This window comes from Oryctolagus cuniculus, chromosome 13 (assembly GCF_964237555.1).
Source record: "Oryctolagus cuniculus chromosome 13, mOryCun1.1, whole genome shotgun sequence".
In the NCBI taxonomy this organism is placed as follows: domain Eukaryota; kingdom Metazoa; phylum Chordata; class Mammalia; order Lagomorpha; family Leporidae; genus Oryctolagus; species Oryctolagus cuniculus.
The window spans coordinates 88,157,040-88,175,645 of NC_091444.1; the positions used below are offsets into that span (position 1 = coordinate 88,157,040).

The 18,606-nt window shown below is 37.1% G+C and overlaps 1 long non-coding RNA gene across 1 annotated transcript in view; it reads right to left on the reverse strand.

Annotated features, from left to right (window-relative positions):
• Nucleotides 1-258: 258 nt before the first annotated feature.
• Nucleotides 259-18,606, reverse strand: part of LOC138845024 (uncharacterized) — a 69,799-nt gene continuing 51,451 nt past the window's right edge. The window contains exon 2 of the long non-coding RNA XR_011381639.1: nucleotides 259-13,090. This is a non-coding gene — a long non-coding RNA (uncharacterized lncRNA). The remainder of the gene's footprint in view (nucleotides 13,091-18,606) is intronic.

Consider the following 18,606-nt stretch of genomic DNA (forward strand, 5'->3'; position numbering starts at 1 on the left):
TTGTAGACTAAGGTCTTTGATTCATTTTGAGTTGATTGTTGTGTAAAATGTAATGTAGAGGTCTTGTTTCACACTTCTGCATGTGGAGATCCAATTTTCCCAGCACTGTTTGTTGAAGAGACTGTACTGGCTCCAGAAATGTTTGAGTTTAGCTCTTTTGTCAAAGATAGGATGATTGTAAGTGCATGGACTGATTTCTGGAGTTTCTGTTCTGTTCTATTGGTCTCTATCTTTTTTTTTTTTGCCAATACCAGGCTGTTTTCATTATTATTGTTCTGCAGTATGTATTTTTTCAAATGTTCATTTATTTATATGGGATGTATGGGATATACAGTTATAGACAGAAAGGAGGAGAGTCAGAGAAAGGTCTTCTCTCTGCTGTTTCACTCTCTAAATGGGTGCCATGGGTAGAACTGGGCCAATTTGAAGACAGGAGACAGGAGCTTCCTCCCGGTCTCCCACGTGGGTCCAGGGCCCAAGAAGTTTTTCCATCGTCTACTGCTTTTCCAGAGCATAGCAGAGAGCTGGATGGGAAGAGGAGTATTTGGGTAATAAAACAGCACCTAGGGATATTGTTGCCATAGTAGGAGGTTTAGTCTACTATACCACAGTGCCAGCACCCTGTAATGTCTTGGTAATTGATATTGTGATGCCTCCAGCCTTACTTTTTGTTGTATAAGATGTCTTTAAAAAGATGTTGGCTGTGAGTTTATATAAATGTGTTGATTGTGTTCAGGAATGTTCCTTCTATATTCAATTTGATTAAGATTTTCATCATGAAAGGCTGTTGTAGTTTATCAAATGATTTTTCTGCATCTATTGAGATAATCATATAGTTTTGTTCTTCAGTTTAATGTAATGTGTCACATTTATTTATTTGCAGATATTGAACCATCCTTGTATACCAGGAATAAATCCCACTTGATGATCATTCTGATGTTTTCTTGGATTAAATTAGTTACTATTTTGTTGAGGGTTTTTGCATCTATGTCCATCAGAGAAATTGGTCTATAGTTATTTCTCTGTGGTATCTTTTTCTTGTTTAGTAATTAAGCTGACTAAGGAAGTAATTAAGGAAGTGGAGCAGCTGAGACATGAACTGGCACCCTTATGGGATGCTGGTACTGCAGGCAGAGGATGTACCTGCTATGCCACAGTGCTGGCCCCTGCTTAGGTTTTCTATGTCATTGTGACTCAATCTTGGTAGATTTTATAACTTCAGGAATCTACCCATTTTTTCTAAATTTTCCAATTTGTTGACATTCAGTTCTTTGTATTAATTGCTGATAATTGTTTTTCCCCCTGCAGTATCCACTTTTACATTTCTTTTTTTAATCTATGATTTTATTAATTTAGCTCTTCTCTTTTTCTGGTTAGTTGTTCTAATGGTATATCAACTTTATTTTTTCAAAAACTTTGCTATCCATTTCACTAGTTGTTTTGTATTTTTGGTTTCAAGTTTGTTTATTTCTTCTCTAATTTTAATTATTTATTTTCTCCTACTAATTTGGGGTTTGGTTTGTTGTTTTTCTGGGTCCTTGAGAGGCATCAATAGCTCATGTAGTGGATACATTTCAAATGTCTTCATGTAGGCACCAGTTGCTATAGCAACTTTTCTCTGAACACTGCTTTTGCTGTATCTTATAAGTTTTGATATGATGTAGTGTCATCTTCATTCATTTCAGTTTTTTATGATTTTTTCTATGACCCTCTTTTCATTAAGGAGCATGTTGTTCAATCACAATAAGTTTTCATTTCTATAGACACATGAGTTGTTGATTTCCAGTTTCACTGCATTGAGGTCAACAACATTGCATGGTATGGTTTTGAAGGTTTTTGTTTTGTTTTAAATATTTATGTATTTATTTTAAAGATCAAGTTACTGTGAGTCAGAGGTGGAGAGACTGAGAGAGAGAAAGAGGGCTTCCTTCTGTTGGGTCACTCCCCAGATGGCCACAACAGCTGGAGCTACACCAATTTGAAGCCAGGAGCCAGGAGCCAGGAGCTTTCTCCAGGTGTCCCATGTGGGTGCAGGGGCCCAAGGACTGGGGCCATCTTCTTCTGCTTTTCCAGGCCATAGCCAAGGGCTGGATTAAGTGGAGCAGCCAGGACCTGAAACAGCACTCATATGGGATGCCAGCACTGCAAGTGGCAGCTTTACCCTCTGCGCCACAGTACCAGTCCCTGATTTTGATGTTTTTGAATTTGCTGAGACTTGCTTTATGGCCTAGAATATGGTCCATCCTAGAGAAAGTTTCATGCACTGTGGTGTGAAAAGTTCTATAGGTATCAGGTCCATTTGGTTCACTGTGTCAATTAGTTCTGTTGTTTCTTTGTTAATTTTATATCTAGTTATCTGTCCTTTGATAAAAAGTGGGAAATTGAACTCCCCCAGTTATTATTATATTGGAATCTATGTCCCTCTTTTCTGTCCATTGATGAAAGTGGGAAATTAAATTCCCTCAGTTATTATTGTATTGGAATCTATGTCTCTCTTTAGATCAATTAACATTTCTTTTAAATACCCAAACACCCAATTACTAGTTACATGTACATTTATTATACTCACATATTCCTGTTGAGTTGATCCCTTCATCATTACATAGCGTCCTCCTTTTTCACTTTTAGTAGTTTTCATGTTAAAGTGTATTTGGCTGATATTATGATGGCTTTACCTGCTATATTTTTATTTCCATTAGTATATAATATGTTTTTCCATTCTTTCACTTTCAAAAGGTCTGTGTGTATTGTTGGTGAAGTATGTTCCTGTAGGCAGCAAATAGATGGGTATTGTTTTTTAATCCATTCAGCCAGTCTGAACTTTTTAACTGAAGAGTTAGGGCATTTACATTAGATGTTGCTATTGATAAGTAATGACTTGGCTCTGAATTTTTCATAAATATTCCTATTGTTTACTTTGAATTTCCTTTCTGCACTTACTGAGATATTTTCAGCCTTCACATTCTTTCCTACTGTTGAATATATTTCTGTTTCTGCATGTAGCACACACGTTAGCATATTTTTAAGGCTGGCCAAGTGGTGCCAAATTCTCTGCACTTATATTTGTAATGGGAGGTCTTTATTTCACTTTCATTCAAAAGTAAGAACTTCACAAGGTACAGTATTCTAGGTTGAGATTTTTTTTTAGTCACTTAAGACTTAGACTGTTTCTCCATTCTCTCCTAACCTATGGAATTTCTGATGAGTAGTCAGCTGTGAGTCTAATTGGAATTCCTTTGAAAGCAATCTGGCATTTCTCTCATGCACATTTTAGAATCTTTTCTTTAGGATTTATTGTGGAAATTTTGACTACAATGTGTCTTGGTGAAGGTCTTTTCTAGTCATGTCTACTAGGAATTCTTTTTGCTTCCTGTATTTGGATGCCCCATTCTTTCTTCAAATTGAGCATGTTTTCTGTAATTATTTCACTTAATAGCCCTTCTAATTCTACCTGGGATATTATTTCTTCTGTTCATCAAGTCTGTTCTTAAAGCTTTCCAAATCATTTTTATTTCATGTATTGAATTCTTAATTTCTAATATTATTTCAAAATTTCAATTTCATGGGAATTATTTTCATTCATGTCATGTATAGATTTAACTCCTGGATTTGCTTCTGATTGCTTTTGAGTAGTCCTATTATTAATCATTTGAACTCCATTTCAGGTATTTCATCATTCTCTTTATTTTCAAATTCTAATACTGAAATATTGTGTTCATTAGGGGCATCATGTTGTCTTCCTTATTTTTATTTATTGAGTTTGCATGTATTTTTAGACATTTGTAGAGGTACCTGTTTTTTTCTTCTGTTGGTCTTCATATTTAAAATGTGCCTCTGTGGCTTACTGAAGATGTGTGTACTTTAGTGAGTAAACAGTTATGTGCTGGATGTGGCAAGGGCACTCACTCTGTTCAGTACTGCCAGAGGGGGTATCTCTGGTTGACTCACTTTTGGGTATAGTAGACATCCATGAGATGAGGGTGGAGCATGCCTGGCAGTAGACATTCATAAGATGAGAATGGAGCATGCCTAGGCAAAAATGGGGAAATTCTAGGCCCAGGGAAGAGGGAGGGAGCTCATTAGGCTCTCTACCTCTTTCCCCTTTCCTTTAGGGGCCAGTGCTGTGATGTAGTGGGTAAAGCTGCTGCCTGCAGTGCCAGCATCCCATATGGGCGGTTCAAATTCTGGCTGCTCTACTTCCAATCCAGCTCTCTCCTATGGCCTGGGAAAGTAGTAGAAGATGGCCCATGTCCTTGGACCCCTGCACCCACAAGTGGGACCAGAGGAAGCTCCTGTATCCTGACTTTGGCTGGGCCCAGCTCCAGCCATTGTGGCCATCTAGAGAGTGAGCCAGCAGATGGAAGACCACTCTCTCTGTCTTTGCCTCTTCACCACTACATGAACCTGGATACTCTGTGAATCCATAGTCTAATACACATACAATTGATATATGAATTTCAATATATAAAATAAACTGCAAATAGAAAATAATATTAAAAGACAATAAGCAGACAAGGAAACACATATGTACAAGAGGAATGGTCCAAAGTATTGATTTTTGTCAATATTTTAAAAAAAATGACCCAACAGAAAAAGTCAAAAATATGATAAAAAAGAAAAGCCCAAAAGCCAATAAATTTCTGTTAAATTGTAAATCACATACAGCAGGTTATGGCCAGCACCAGATAGTATTCCTGCAGGAACCCAGGTAATGAAGTCCTGGAGTGATCCCAGCAGGTAGCATGATCAGGGACCTGACAAAGCCTCCAGCTCCATGAAGGAAAGCACCCTGGAGGTCTGTACTCAGACCTTGCCCTCCCTCTTCCCACTTGGTGTGAACTCAAGTGAGGCCTCCATGCTAGGCTGGATATGATTGGCTGTGTCTTTGTGATGTTGCACAAGCTCACTTCTGGACATTCTGCCCAGTCAGGCTCCATAGCATCAATATATAATCTCATGGGATTTTAACATCATAGTCATATCTGGGCTGCTGTTAATCTTATAGAACATTAAAATTGAGATCCAGGCTTATGGCTTTGGCATGGCCTAGCCCTATTCATTCTTGGGGAATGCACCAGCAGATGGAACATCATTTGCTTTCTGCTCTGTCTTTTGGTCTTCCAAATAAATAAATGTTTAATAAAAACGTCTCTTCTGGGCCGGCGCCACAGCTCACTAGGCTAATCCTCCGCCTTGTGGCACCGGCACACCGGGTTCTAGTCCCGGTCAGGGCACCAGATTCTGTCCCAGTTGCCCATCTTCCAGGCAAGCTCTCTGCTGTGGCCCGGAAGTGCAGTGGAGGATGGCCCAAGTGCTTGGGCCCTGCACCCCATGGGAGACCAGGAGATGCACCTGGCTCCTGGCTTTGGATCAGCGTGGTGCGCTGGCCACAGTGGCCATTGGAGGGTGAACCAACGGTAAAAGAAGACCTTTCTCTCTGTCTCTCTCTCACTGTCCACTCTGCCTGTCAAAAAAGTCTCTTCTGATAATCACATAACCTTATAGCATTAGATTATAAGTATTTAACTGAGTGGTAGTCATCTCCAGGTGTTGACCCAGCCAGGTGGTTCCATGATCTTCTACCATCAGTGAAGCAGTAAAATGTTCTTACACTTATCTTTTCCAGTTGTACTCTTCTGAATTGTTTGAGAATTTAACAGTTTGTTGAACAGCGTTGGTCAGGCAGAAATTCTGCTGTCAGGTGTAGAATGCTTCTAGCCCATCAAATGAAATCTCTGGGTCAGTTAGTAAGAGTTTTTCATTTCCTGTGTAGACAGTGACAATACCCTCCCATAGCGTGAAGTTACAGCAGATTTACCTTCTTCCCTTAAACTCTTTATTTTTAGTTTTTGACATGCAGAGTTAAACAGTGAGAGAAAGGTCTCCCTACTGATGGTTCACCCTCCAAATGGCTGCTACGGCTGGTGCTGCACTGATCCAAATCCAGGAGCCAGGTGCTTCCTCCTGGTCTCCCATGTGGGTGCAGGGCCCAAGCACTTGGGCCATCCTCCACTACCTTCCTGGGCCACAGCAGAGAGCTGGACTCGAAGAGGAGCAACTGGGACAGAATCTGGCACCCTAACCGGGACTAGAACCTGGAGTACTGGCACTACAGGTGGAGGATTAGCCTAGTGAGTTATGGCGTTGTTCCCCTTGAACTCCTTTAAACATTGTACAAAAATCTCAGAGTAGAGGAAAGATAGGCTAGTAACTAGCAAGCTCTTGGATCTGAGAATTCCATCATCAACTGTGCTGAAGACACCCACTCCCCAAACCCCATATCTGATATGCATTTGCCAAGATTGTGCTGAATAGAATCATCCAACATGGTTGCAGGCTTAGGACACTCATTCTGTCTTAGGCACTCAAGCATCATTTACCATAATATACCAGATGCCATGACACTTAGGGATTTTAACATGTGCTGCAGTCACAGGCACCAGATACCATGATACATTTAAGAGGTCCCTAAAAACATGGAATTGGGTAGCACTCAAGCCCCACCCTAAATGCACTCAATTGGAATATTCAATTAGAGCCAGCTTCATATCCTATAAATGAGAACACAAAATCTTTTAAATTGCAATAGTCATTTTCTCCTGAGGTCGCCTACATTCCCATCTGAATGTGTTCTCTCCCTTTAAATAAATTTTGCTTTCTTTATGCCTTTGTCTACTTCTTTGAATTCTTTTTCATCTAGAGACAAGAATATGGAGTAAAGCATAGCCTAGCTTCCCCACCCCCACAACAAAGACACTAGTACAAAAATGTCTACACTGTCTTATAGTATTGTAGCTTTAAATCCATTTTAATATAGTCTTATTTGGTTTCATTATTCTCCCTCACTTTAAGGTGACACTCAGTTTTTTATTTTAATTCTGTGTACTTCCCTTCCCCATTCACAAACTCCTTTCTGCCTTCTCCTTAGATTTATAATTAGTTCAAATCTCAGCATGTATTCACTCAGGATGGACAATTCATCAAGGTGGCATGACACTTTCTAGGTAACTTGGCTACAATTGAGATGACGGATGATCTGAATATAGTTGTTGCTTTTCTATTTCCCACCCTGAGGACAGTATTGAAACTACTTTTTTCCACCTCCACTGCTATTTATTGGCCATAGGCATGTGCCCTGGGCATATTTCAAGTGTTAATCATGAGATGAAAACATGAAATGCAAGAATAAGATTACAAGAAAAAAAGATGCTATTCATTTATACACTTGCATGTTTAGACAAATTTACTTTCTTGAAAACTAACCCCCCAAAAGATAAAGTGTTGACTTCAGGGTCAAAGTATTTTAAGAGACAAAATAATTTAATATTGATAAAATCTTTAACCTATTAAGATGATTGAAGAATTATAACTGATTTTGTGCCTCCCAACTTGACCTCACCAAATAGACAATTAAGGTTGAGCAATATAATGAAGCAGACAAATCATCAAGACTCAGTAATATCTCTTAATATCTCCAAAGTCATATTACTGATCCCATCATGGAGTTTGTTTCCAGCAAAGGAGCCTTCTACTGGCTGAGGTAACCCCTCTGCTGTCCACAGGGTCTTTCAGGCAGTCAGTCCCAAGCTCCAAAGGGTCCCATCATTTGAGGGAGCATTTTAGGTACAGCCATGTCTATGTTCATGGAAATAGTGGTCACTGCATAGCTTTCTGGGACCTAGTTCCTGGAGCTGAAAACTTAAGAAATAAGATGGGGATACATGGAGTGACTGTGGTTGATATGACACACTGTGCAGGGTGCTTGGGTTGTGCACCTTGGTGTATGTTTGGCCTCACAAATTCTATCTAGTTTGTGAGTCTGGTGTGTGTTGTGATGAAGTCCTGGATGCCTATGGAGCACAGTTGGTGCAGGGAGCACTGTGGATATGAACTCACTTATTTGTTATTTTCTTTGATGGAGCTGGACTAGAGTTTGGAAGTCCTTGTTTCTATTATCAACCATGCGTGCAACTTATGTCTGGACCCCTTGTGATATCCCTGGGTCTTTAGACAGATAGGTGATCTGTTTGGAGTTAAAATTGCTGGAGAGTAAGCAATAGTCATTTTCCTTGAGTGTAAATATCAAATATCCTTCCAGAACCCATGAGATCTAAATAGACTCAGAATCTGCTTATAACTACAGCATGGTCTACATCCCACAAGCTAAGCTATCAAATCAGTGGACAAATGCAAGTGGGTGTTGATGGCTGGCCTATCCCTCTTATGGGTTCAGGGAACACAGAGAAGAGTAGGGAGAGTGTAGCTGTTTTTGCAGGGTCCAGAGTTCAGGGAGGAGGAAGAAATAAGTAAAGTGTAATGGAATCTACTATAGAACCTGGAGTAGTAGGACAGAGGTCCTACATGGGAAGTAAGTGCATAGTGACTCCTGTTGATTTAACAATTGACATTCTTATTTATGATGTCAGTAATCACCCAAGGCTCTTATCATGAGCTGCCCAGACTATGAAAGCCTCTTGGGTTTGCCAACTCTGATCTTCTTTAGACAAGGCCATAGTCAAAGTGGAATTTCTCTCCTCCCTTTATTACTGATTCATATCTGTCTCAGTTATGGGTCTGTTTAGGTTTTCTATGTCTTCATTGTTCAAATTAGGTAGGTTGTATGTGTCCAGGAATCTATCCATTTCTGAAAGATTCCTCTCTTTGCTGGCATACAACTCTGTAGTAATTTCTGATGACTCTTTATTTCTGTGGTGTCTGTTGTTACATTCTTTTTCATTTCTGATTTTATTGATTTGGGTCTTTTGTCTTCTTTTAGTTGGGCCAATGGTATGTCAATTTTGTTTATTTTTTCAAAAAAATCCCTTCATTTTGCTGATATTTTGTAAATTTTTTTGGATTGAATTCTGTTGATTTCTTCTCTAATGAAGTCTTCATGACCTATTTTATTTTTGCCTGTGTGACTCATTAGTCAAACTTGGAACAATTTCCTGCATTGTAGAGAACACTGTATCCTATTAGGTACTCCAGTTAAAATAAATTTTCATACTCTTTAGAAAACTATGTAACACAGTATTAAATCCAATATTTTTAATTCAAATGAGACCAAATTGAGTGAGTTGACATAATGCAAGTCTCTAAAAAAGAAAAGACATCGTTATAAAAATTTCAGCCTGGCTTTTTTTTGTTGTTGTTGAGAAAATGTGTTTTTCATGCCAACTTTTCTTTTTTTTTTTTTTTTTGGATTTTTTTTCTTTTCAACTTTTATTTAATAAATATAAATTTCCAAAGTACAACTTTTAAATTATAGCAGCTTTTCCCCCATAATCTTCCTCCCTCCCTCAATCATTGCATCTCTCACTCCCTCTCCCATCCCAACTTCATCATGATTCATTTTCAATTATCTTTATATACAGAAGATCAACTTAGTGTATACTAAGTAAAGATTTAAGCAGACTGCACCCACAAAGACACACAAAGTATAGAGTACTGTTTGAGTAGTAGTTTTACCATTAATTTGCATAGTACAAAACATTAAGGGCAGAGGTCCTACATGGGGAGCAACTGCAAAGTGACTCCTGTTGTTGATTTAACAATTGACACTCTTATTTATGACATCAGTAATCACCCAAGGCACTTGTCATGAGCTGCCAAGGCTATGGAAGCCTCTTGAGTTTGCCAACTCCTATCTTATTTAGACAAGGCCATATTCAAAGTGGAAGTTCTCTCCTCCCTTCAGTGAAAGGTACTGCTTTCTTTGATGGCCCATTCTTCCCAGTGGGATATCACTCACAGAGATCTTTCATGTAGGTCATTTTTTTTTTTTTTTGCCACAGTGTCTTGGCTTTCCATGTCTGTGGAAATCTCATGGGCTTTTTAGCCAGATCGGAATGCCTTAATGGCTGATTCTAAGGCCAGAGTGCTGATTGGGACATCTGTCATTCTATGAGTCTGCTGTGTATCCTGCTTTCCATGTAGGATCATTCTCTTCTTTTTCCCACACAGAAACATAAAGTGAAAAATAATAGATGATTTTTTTTAATGATGATGAAATCAGATCAGATCTATTGTCATGTTTAATCCCAGTGAGAGTCAAGTTGGGAGTTGATAGTTTCTTTTCTTTTTTTTTTTTTTTTTTTTTTTTTTTACAGAGGATCAGTTTAGTATGCATTAAGTAAAGATTTCAACAGTTTGCACCCCCATAGAAACACAAAGTGAAATATACTGTTTGAGTACTCGTTATAGCATTAAATCTCAATGCACAGCACATTAAGGACAGAGATCCTACATGAGGAGTAAGTGCACAGTGACTCCTGTTGTTGACTTTACCAATTGACACTCCTGTCTATGGCATCAGTAATCTCCCTATGCTCCAGTCATGAGTTTCCAAGGCTATGGAAGCCCCTTGAGTTCTCCGACTCTTATCTTGTTTAGACAAGGTCATAGTCAAAGTGGAGGTTCTCTCCTCCCTTCAGAGAAAGGTACCTCCTTCTTTGAAGACCTGTTCTTTCCACTGAGATCTCACTCACAGAGATCTTTTGCCAGAGTGTCTTGGCTTTCCATGCCTGAAATACTCTCATGGGATTTTCAGCCAGATCTGAATGCCTTTAGGGCTGATTCTGAGGCCAGAGTGCTATTTAGGGCATCTGCCGTTCTATGAGTCTGCTGAGTATCTCACTTCCCATGTTGGATCACTCTCCCCTTTATTTATTCTATCGGTTAGTGTTAGCAGGTACTAGACTTGCTTATGTGCTCCCTTTGACTTTTAGTCCTTTCATTATGATCAATTGCGAACTGAAATTGATCACTTGGACTAGTGAGATGGCATTGGTACATGCCACCTTGATGGGATTAAATTGGAGTCCCCTGGTATGTTTCTAACTCTACCATTTGGGGCAAGTCAGCTTGAGCGTGTCCCAAATTATACATCTCTTCCCTCTCTTATTCCCACTCTTATGTTCAACAGGGATCACATTTCAGTTAATGCATTCTCTTCTTTTTAATTCTATCAATTATTTGCAGACACTGGTCTTATTATGTAATCCCTTTGACACTTAATCCTATCTTTTTGATCAATTATGAACTTAAACTGATCACTTAAACAAGATGGCATTGGTACATGCCACCTTGATGGGATTGAATTGGAATCTCTTGCACGTTTCTAGCTCTACCATTAGGGGTAAGTCCGAGTGAGCATGTGCCGAACTGTACATCTCCCTCTCTTATTCCCACTCTGATATTTAACAGAGATCACTTTTCAGTTAAATTTAAATGACTAAGAATAATTATGTGTTAATTAAAGAGTTCAACCAATGGTATTAAGTAGAACAACAAAAAAAAGCACTAAAAGGAATAAAGCAGTAAGTTGTTCCTCAACAGTCAGGACAAGGGCTGATCAAGTCACTGTTTCTCATAGTGTCCATTTCACTTCAACAAGTTTCCTTTTACATGCTCAGTTAGTTGTCACCGATCAGGGAGAACTGATGATATTTGTGCTTATTTTTCTCCTTGATGCTAATTTTTCAACATCTACTTAGATGCCAGAATATTATTCTCAAATTGTAAAGAAATCATCAAAAATCTGGGAACTAGAGCTATTGGATATATTTACACAAAATAAAATCTTCAAATACAGTGCATCTATTTTTGGAAAAATGGTAGACAATAAATAGTAACCATTGTTTAATAACATGGTAAAAAATCACACTTTAATGAATAAGTGATGACATCTGAGCTCTTCGGGAATCGTGGATGTGTGTATGTCTTCTCTAAGGGAGAAGGGATGTCAGAGATGCTGTTATCATTGGCTATGAATTTCTACTTCTAATACATATTCAGCACAGTTCTGAATATGGCTCAGGCATGGGTTGTATGTGATTGAAATAGAGACAGTTTTCCTTCTTGATTCTCCATAATAAAAAGATATATTCATGCTTCATCTTCATATTTACAAGTATTAAATCTTTCAATACTGCTTGTTCCTAATTTGTTTGATGTGTTTCTGCTTCTCTTTAATGTCATTTGAAATATTTCAAAAGTAAGTTTTACATCTGGTATTGGCATTTGCTCCTATACACAGCTAATGATACAATTAATCAAGCTATGTACATCCTTCCATGTTAAGAAACCATTTTGGCCATCTGCACAGTGCTTTTCCATGACAAGTTTTTCCTGTGACTAGAATGATATCAATTTCAGTTTACTGTGATTGCCTCATTGAAAGATGAAAGGGAAATTTTGATGTTTTAAATTCAGTTATCCCAAGAATCATTGAGGTTAATAGCACACAGAGTTTCTGACCTTGAGTATGTTTCTAATTTAGTGGAGACAAAGGTATAGTTGAGATCCTAAATGTGGGAAATTTAAATACCTTGCATTAATAGGAGAGGAGTGACTGGAATATTTGTGCCTTGCCTATTTGTAGAATGGCCTTGTTTATTTTTATTTCTGAAGCACATTTTACATAAGGTTAGTCAGCTAGTCCATGCTGTGGCAGAAGAGGACAAACAGAAACAACTTTTTGGAGCCAGCATTGTGCAACAAGTTCTGTTATTGCCTGTGATGCTGGCATTGGAAATGGGTGTTGGATCAAATCCCAGCTTCCTCATTTAGGGTGAAGTTTCCTGATAATGTGTCTTTGAAAGCACCAGAAGGTGGTCCAAATCAATGGGTTCCTGCATCTGAGTGGAAGACTCAGATCCTGTTCCAGATTTTTGGCTTCAGGCTACCCCGGATTGGCCATGGTTACCATTTGGGGAGTGAACAAGTGGAATAAATATTTATCTCTTATCATTGTCTCTATGCATTTAAAATATAAACAAATGATTCAAAAATAAATAACAGCTTTTTATGTTAGAACAAAGAAAATCCATCTGTTGTCTATTTTTACATTTGTTAATGTTTGCACTACTAGAGAATGGGCAATTTCATGATTATTTCTATATTAATATATCCATTTTATCTTGTCCAACTTGTCCCAGGCTAGGTAATTCACAATATGCAGAAATTTATTTCCTCACAGTTGGGGACAAGGAATTTTTAGATTGACTCTTCACTGTATCAGTGGTTCCAGGATGACACCTGTTCTCTTTAGGGCAAGACTATGTCTTCACATAGGAGAAGACTCAGGTACCTGAAATGGATGAGTCCCCTCTTAGTTATGTTTACACAAATAACCCACTTACACATAAGTGTGTATTCAGTGACTCTAATCACCTGAAAATGATCTTCCATCTTAAATCTATTGTCTTGCTGATTGGGTCTCTACATGAATTTTGGAGGGAGACATTCAGATCACACTATTCCCTTCCCTGTGAATCCTTCCTTTAATCTTAGAAAAGAACAAAATTAAGAACAACTCCAAAGATCTAAAATGATATACTTCTTTAAGTGGAAAGTCCCAGTACTGGCTGAGAGAATGACCATATAATCTGCTCACTGTTAGGATAACAAATCTAGAACATTCATAAACTTTAAATAATTACCTATTCAGTAAATTTTATGATAAATTTATATGATAAAGCTTAAGGCAGGGCCAGAAGTGTTTGGACTTTCTTTTTTTTTTTAAATTCTGGAATATTTACATGAAAATTCTCCCATGGCTTTCCATGGGATATGTATGGGAGACAGATTGCTTGGATTGCTTTAAGGATTTGGTCCCTTGGAAATGCTGAGTGAACCATGCATTGTACCCCTGTTTTGAATATGATCCATCACATGAGGTTACATGTGAAATTTCCAGTACTAGCATCATGCCAGCACATAAAATGTCTCAGATATGAAAGCTTTTGGGATTTTGTGCTTAGGAATACACAATCTAGAATGTTGAAGCTTTTTACATTGAACTAGTTTTACATTTTGGTCCAGAAATATCTAACATGTTCCCTGTTTCAGCACCGGAGGCCTTACTCTCTAAATTTCTTCCCAGAAGCTTGAATCACAACTCTATATTGAGTCTGTCTTATTTCTTCCTGGTCTTCATGTCTGGGTTCCTAAATTCAACCATGTGTTCTTAGATACAAATTGGTTCCTGGGCTCTGGGTACATTCCTTCAATCCCCAGTCCTAATCACCAGACATGACTCTACAACTTAAATTCATTATTCTGTTCCTGGGAGTATTTTCTAGAAAGACAAGATCCCCATTTATAGCTTGGATGTGACTCCACATCCTCAGCTTCCACCTTGAGGCTTAGAACATTGTCCCCTGAACTTAAGTTCCTATGTGCAGGATAGTCCCTTGCACTCATAGAGTCCTATTGTTCATTTCATGCACTGCAGTCTGGAGTATCAGAACCGGAACAGTTGAGTATCCAGTGTTAATTCTTACAGGCAGGGGTTGGGAAGGTGGATTGATCCTCTGTGTACCAAATTGGTTCAGCTGAGCAAGGAAAAAGGGTAATTTCTCTGTGCTCTTATTTCTTGCTTTTTTCCTTTCCCCTTGAATTTGCTCACATGCACATGTTCAAGGTTACATACCAGCTCAAATTGCAAACTGTGGCCCCATGGAGAAAGTGTCCCCCAAGAGAACTGCCAATGCCCTAACATGCAGCTGTGGGAACATCAGAAAAAGTAATGAAATGAGACTCAGCCCTTGGGAATCTGATATGTGACTGAGCTGAGAAGGAACAGTACTCAAGGAGGTGGGCTGGATGAGCCAGAAGGGACAGAAGGCCTTTTCAGAGAACTGGAAGTTGAAATCATTTCCTTCCTCCCACAGGCAAAATGCCACCAATGCTGCAGCACTTGCCATAATAATTGTTCACATTATTTATGACATCACATGGATGGTTTATTATATATGTTTAGAATATGATGCCAAAATGGTGAATGATATCACAATGATTTATGACTTAATAATGGGTGCTTTATGACAACACAAATTTTTTTTAACATGCTATGGGTTGATTTATATCACCATGTTCCATGACATTATGATGATTGTCACAATGGTGAATAATATCACAATGTTTTGTGATACCACAATAGTTACCCTATGACATCTCTGCCTGGTTTATGAAATCTCAACTGTGAATGGCATGATATAACAAGTTTTGATTTATTACACATGGTTTGTGACATGATTTAAATTCTATCACTAAATTCTGTCACTGTAGTTCACAACATCACAATGGTTATTCTAGTGCATCACAATTCTGAATTTTTATGACACCACAATATTTCATATATGACATCATGAAGTTGAATGACATCACAGTGGTTTGATAATGTAAGTGGTGAATGACGTAAACTATTCAGTTTTATCATCTCAATGCTTGGTTCATAACCTCACATGGGTGAATGACATAATTTTTTTTTTGACAGGCAGAGTGGACAGTGAGAGAGAGAGAGAAAGGTCTTCCTTTGCCATTGGTTCACCCTCCAATGGCCACCATGGCTGGTGCACTGCGGCCAGTGCACCACGCTGATCCGAAGGCAAGAGCCAGGTGATTCTCCTGGTCTCCCATGGGGTGCAGGGCCCAAGCACTTGGGCCATCCTCCACTGCACTCCCGGGCCACAGCAGAGAGCTGGCCTGGAAGAGGGGCAACTGGGACAGAAGCCAGTGCCCTGATGGGGACTAGAACCCGGTGTGCTGGTGCTGCTAGGTGGAGGATTAGCCTAGTGAGCCGCGGTGCCGGCCTGAATGACATAATTTTAAATCATGATGGCTTATGACATCAGAATGTGATTGACAAAATTTTACTTCATCAAATGGTTTATTTACGACATCACAGAGGTGAAAGAGATCACAAATCTTCATGACATTGCAATGTTTGGTTTATGACTTCACAATGGTACAAAATATTACAAATGATTTTGACGTAACTTTTAGGGAATCACAATGGTAAGTTTATGGCATTGCAGTGCTAAATTATATCAAACCAGATTATTACACCACAATGGTTTAACAGCACAATAATTCATTTATGATATCACAGTAGACTAACCACAAATATTTATGATATCACAAAAATCAGTTTAGGACATATCAATTGATGGGAACTTACATAAAAATATGAATGACATAATATTCTGATATCACAATGATTTCACTATAGCATGTCAATGTTTGATGTCACAAAAATAATCACATCACACAATAATATCACAATGTTAGTTTATGATCTCAAAATCCTTTTTATGACTCTAAAATTGATTGTATCAATGCTAAGTATTTTAAAACACAATGGTGGAGTACAAAATCCCAATTGATTATTATATTGAAATGCTAGCTTTAGAATTCACAATTATTTTTATGAAATTACAATGGTTAGTTTATGACATCAAGATGAGTTTACATCACAATGATAAATTTGACATCACAATTAATTTTATGACACACATTTGATTATGATGCTACAACATTTTTTGATGCTACAATAGATTAAAACATCATAAATTCAATTTGTGACATCACAATTGTTTGGTTGTGACATCACAATGCCTTTTATAGCAGCAAAGTAGTGATTTATAACATCAAAATTATTTGACATTACAATGCTTTTTTTTAACAACAAATTTGTTATGGCACAGCAATGCTAAGCTTATTACAACACAATTAGTGTTTTAATATTACAATTAAATATGGCATCACAATGGTTTTTATGGCATATTTTTAGATGACATCACAGCACTCATTTTACAATATGAGTTGTGCTTTAATGCATCACAATTCAATATAACAGTATTACATTGATGATATCACAACAGTTTTTATACAATCATAATTTCTAAATGGTTTCTATGGCTTCATAATTACAATGTAACAGTCATAGCATTATGATATTACAGTGGTGGGTTATCACATTGCAACTATTATATCAAAAGCAATTTTACACCATAACAATTATTTCATCACTACATTAGCTCTAGGATATCATGATGATATTTTGACATCACATAAATTTTGACAATACAAATATTTTTCATGAAATCACAGTGCCATTCTTATGGTATTGCAAATGTTTACAGCAAAATAATGGTATTTGTTTTCATAGTTTATTATGACCTAATTGTAGCTTTATGACTAAATAATGTTTTATTTAATCACAATTGATAATGAGATCCCAATGCATTTTGCACCACAATTTTTATGACATCATAATTGGTTCTGACATTTCTAAGGTATTTTATGGTATCATAATGGTTTACAACATCACAAAAGTAGTTTATTACACCAAATTTTGGCTTATGACATCATTGGTTATAACATCACAGTCATTTTGATGATATCACAATGGTAGTGTATGGATTAACAATGTTAGTTTCTAACATCACAATTTTATTTATGATATCACAATTGATTAGAACAACACAAGGCTAGTTTCATGATTTCATGAATCAAGTTTTTGTGACTTCACAATTTATTGTGACATCACATTGTTAGCATTATAACATCACAATATTTTATGATGTTGCAGCAGATTTTGACATCACTGCTTTTGATGACATCAGAAGGCATCACAGTAGAATATGGCATTGCAAATATGGTTTATAACATCACAATTGTAGTTTGTGACATCACAACAGTGATTCATGGCATCTTATTATATCACCATGGCAGTTTTTGACATCAGATTGATTATGTTACAGTTTTTGTTTATGACCCCATAGTTGATTACATTGCAATAGTATGTTTTTGCTTTCATAAAAGTTTTATCACATTGAAATCAGTTATGACTACATGATGATTCATCAAGACATCACATTAGGTTTTATGACAAAAATTTATTGTGACATCAAAATGTAGTATATTACATAATTAGAGCTTATAACTTGAAAATTGATTTTGATATCAGGGGTCTCTTTATAACATCACAGTTATGACCTCATCATGGTACTTTTATGACATCACAATTTATTATGATTGTACAATGATTGGTTTAAAACATCACATTTGAATGTTTAGTATATAACACTAGTTGTTTATATCATTGTAATTTTATTACATAATGGTTATGTTGTCACACTATATTTCATGACAATAGAATCACTCATAATCACAGTTAGTTTGTGACATCACATTTGATTATGACATGAGAATGCAAGATTTACACCATAACATTATAATAATTTTATGACATCAAAATTATTTATAACAATAAATTTTTATGATATGTAAGTTTAAGTAAATTAAATTTCAGTTGATCATGATATCACAATTGTGGTTTTGATATCACAATAGATTATGATGTCATGGTGGGTTTCTGATATCACAATAGTTGGACATTACAGATATTTCATAACATATTATTATGAAATTATGCCAGTTGCTGTATAACTTTACAATGGTCAGTTGATGGCAAACTAATGTTAGTTTACACATCACAATGATTTTATGATATCACAATTGATTATGACATTACACAGATAATCTATCACATCTGATTATGACAAGTGTTTTATGACATCAAGTTGATTATGTATCACAATGGTAGGTTTCTTTTCATGAAGGTGGATTATCACATTGAAATTGATTACAAAAATAATAGTTACTTTATGAAATAACAATGGCTTGTTTTATATTCACAATGATGGTCTATAATATCACTGGTTTTGTGACATCAAAGTGATAGACTTCATAGCAGTGCCTTATGACATTACAAACGATTATGACAAAACAATGGTTTATGACATCACAATGGTAGGT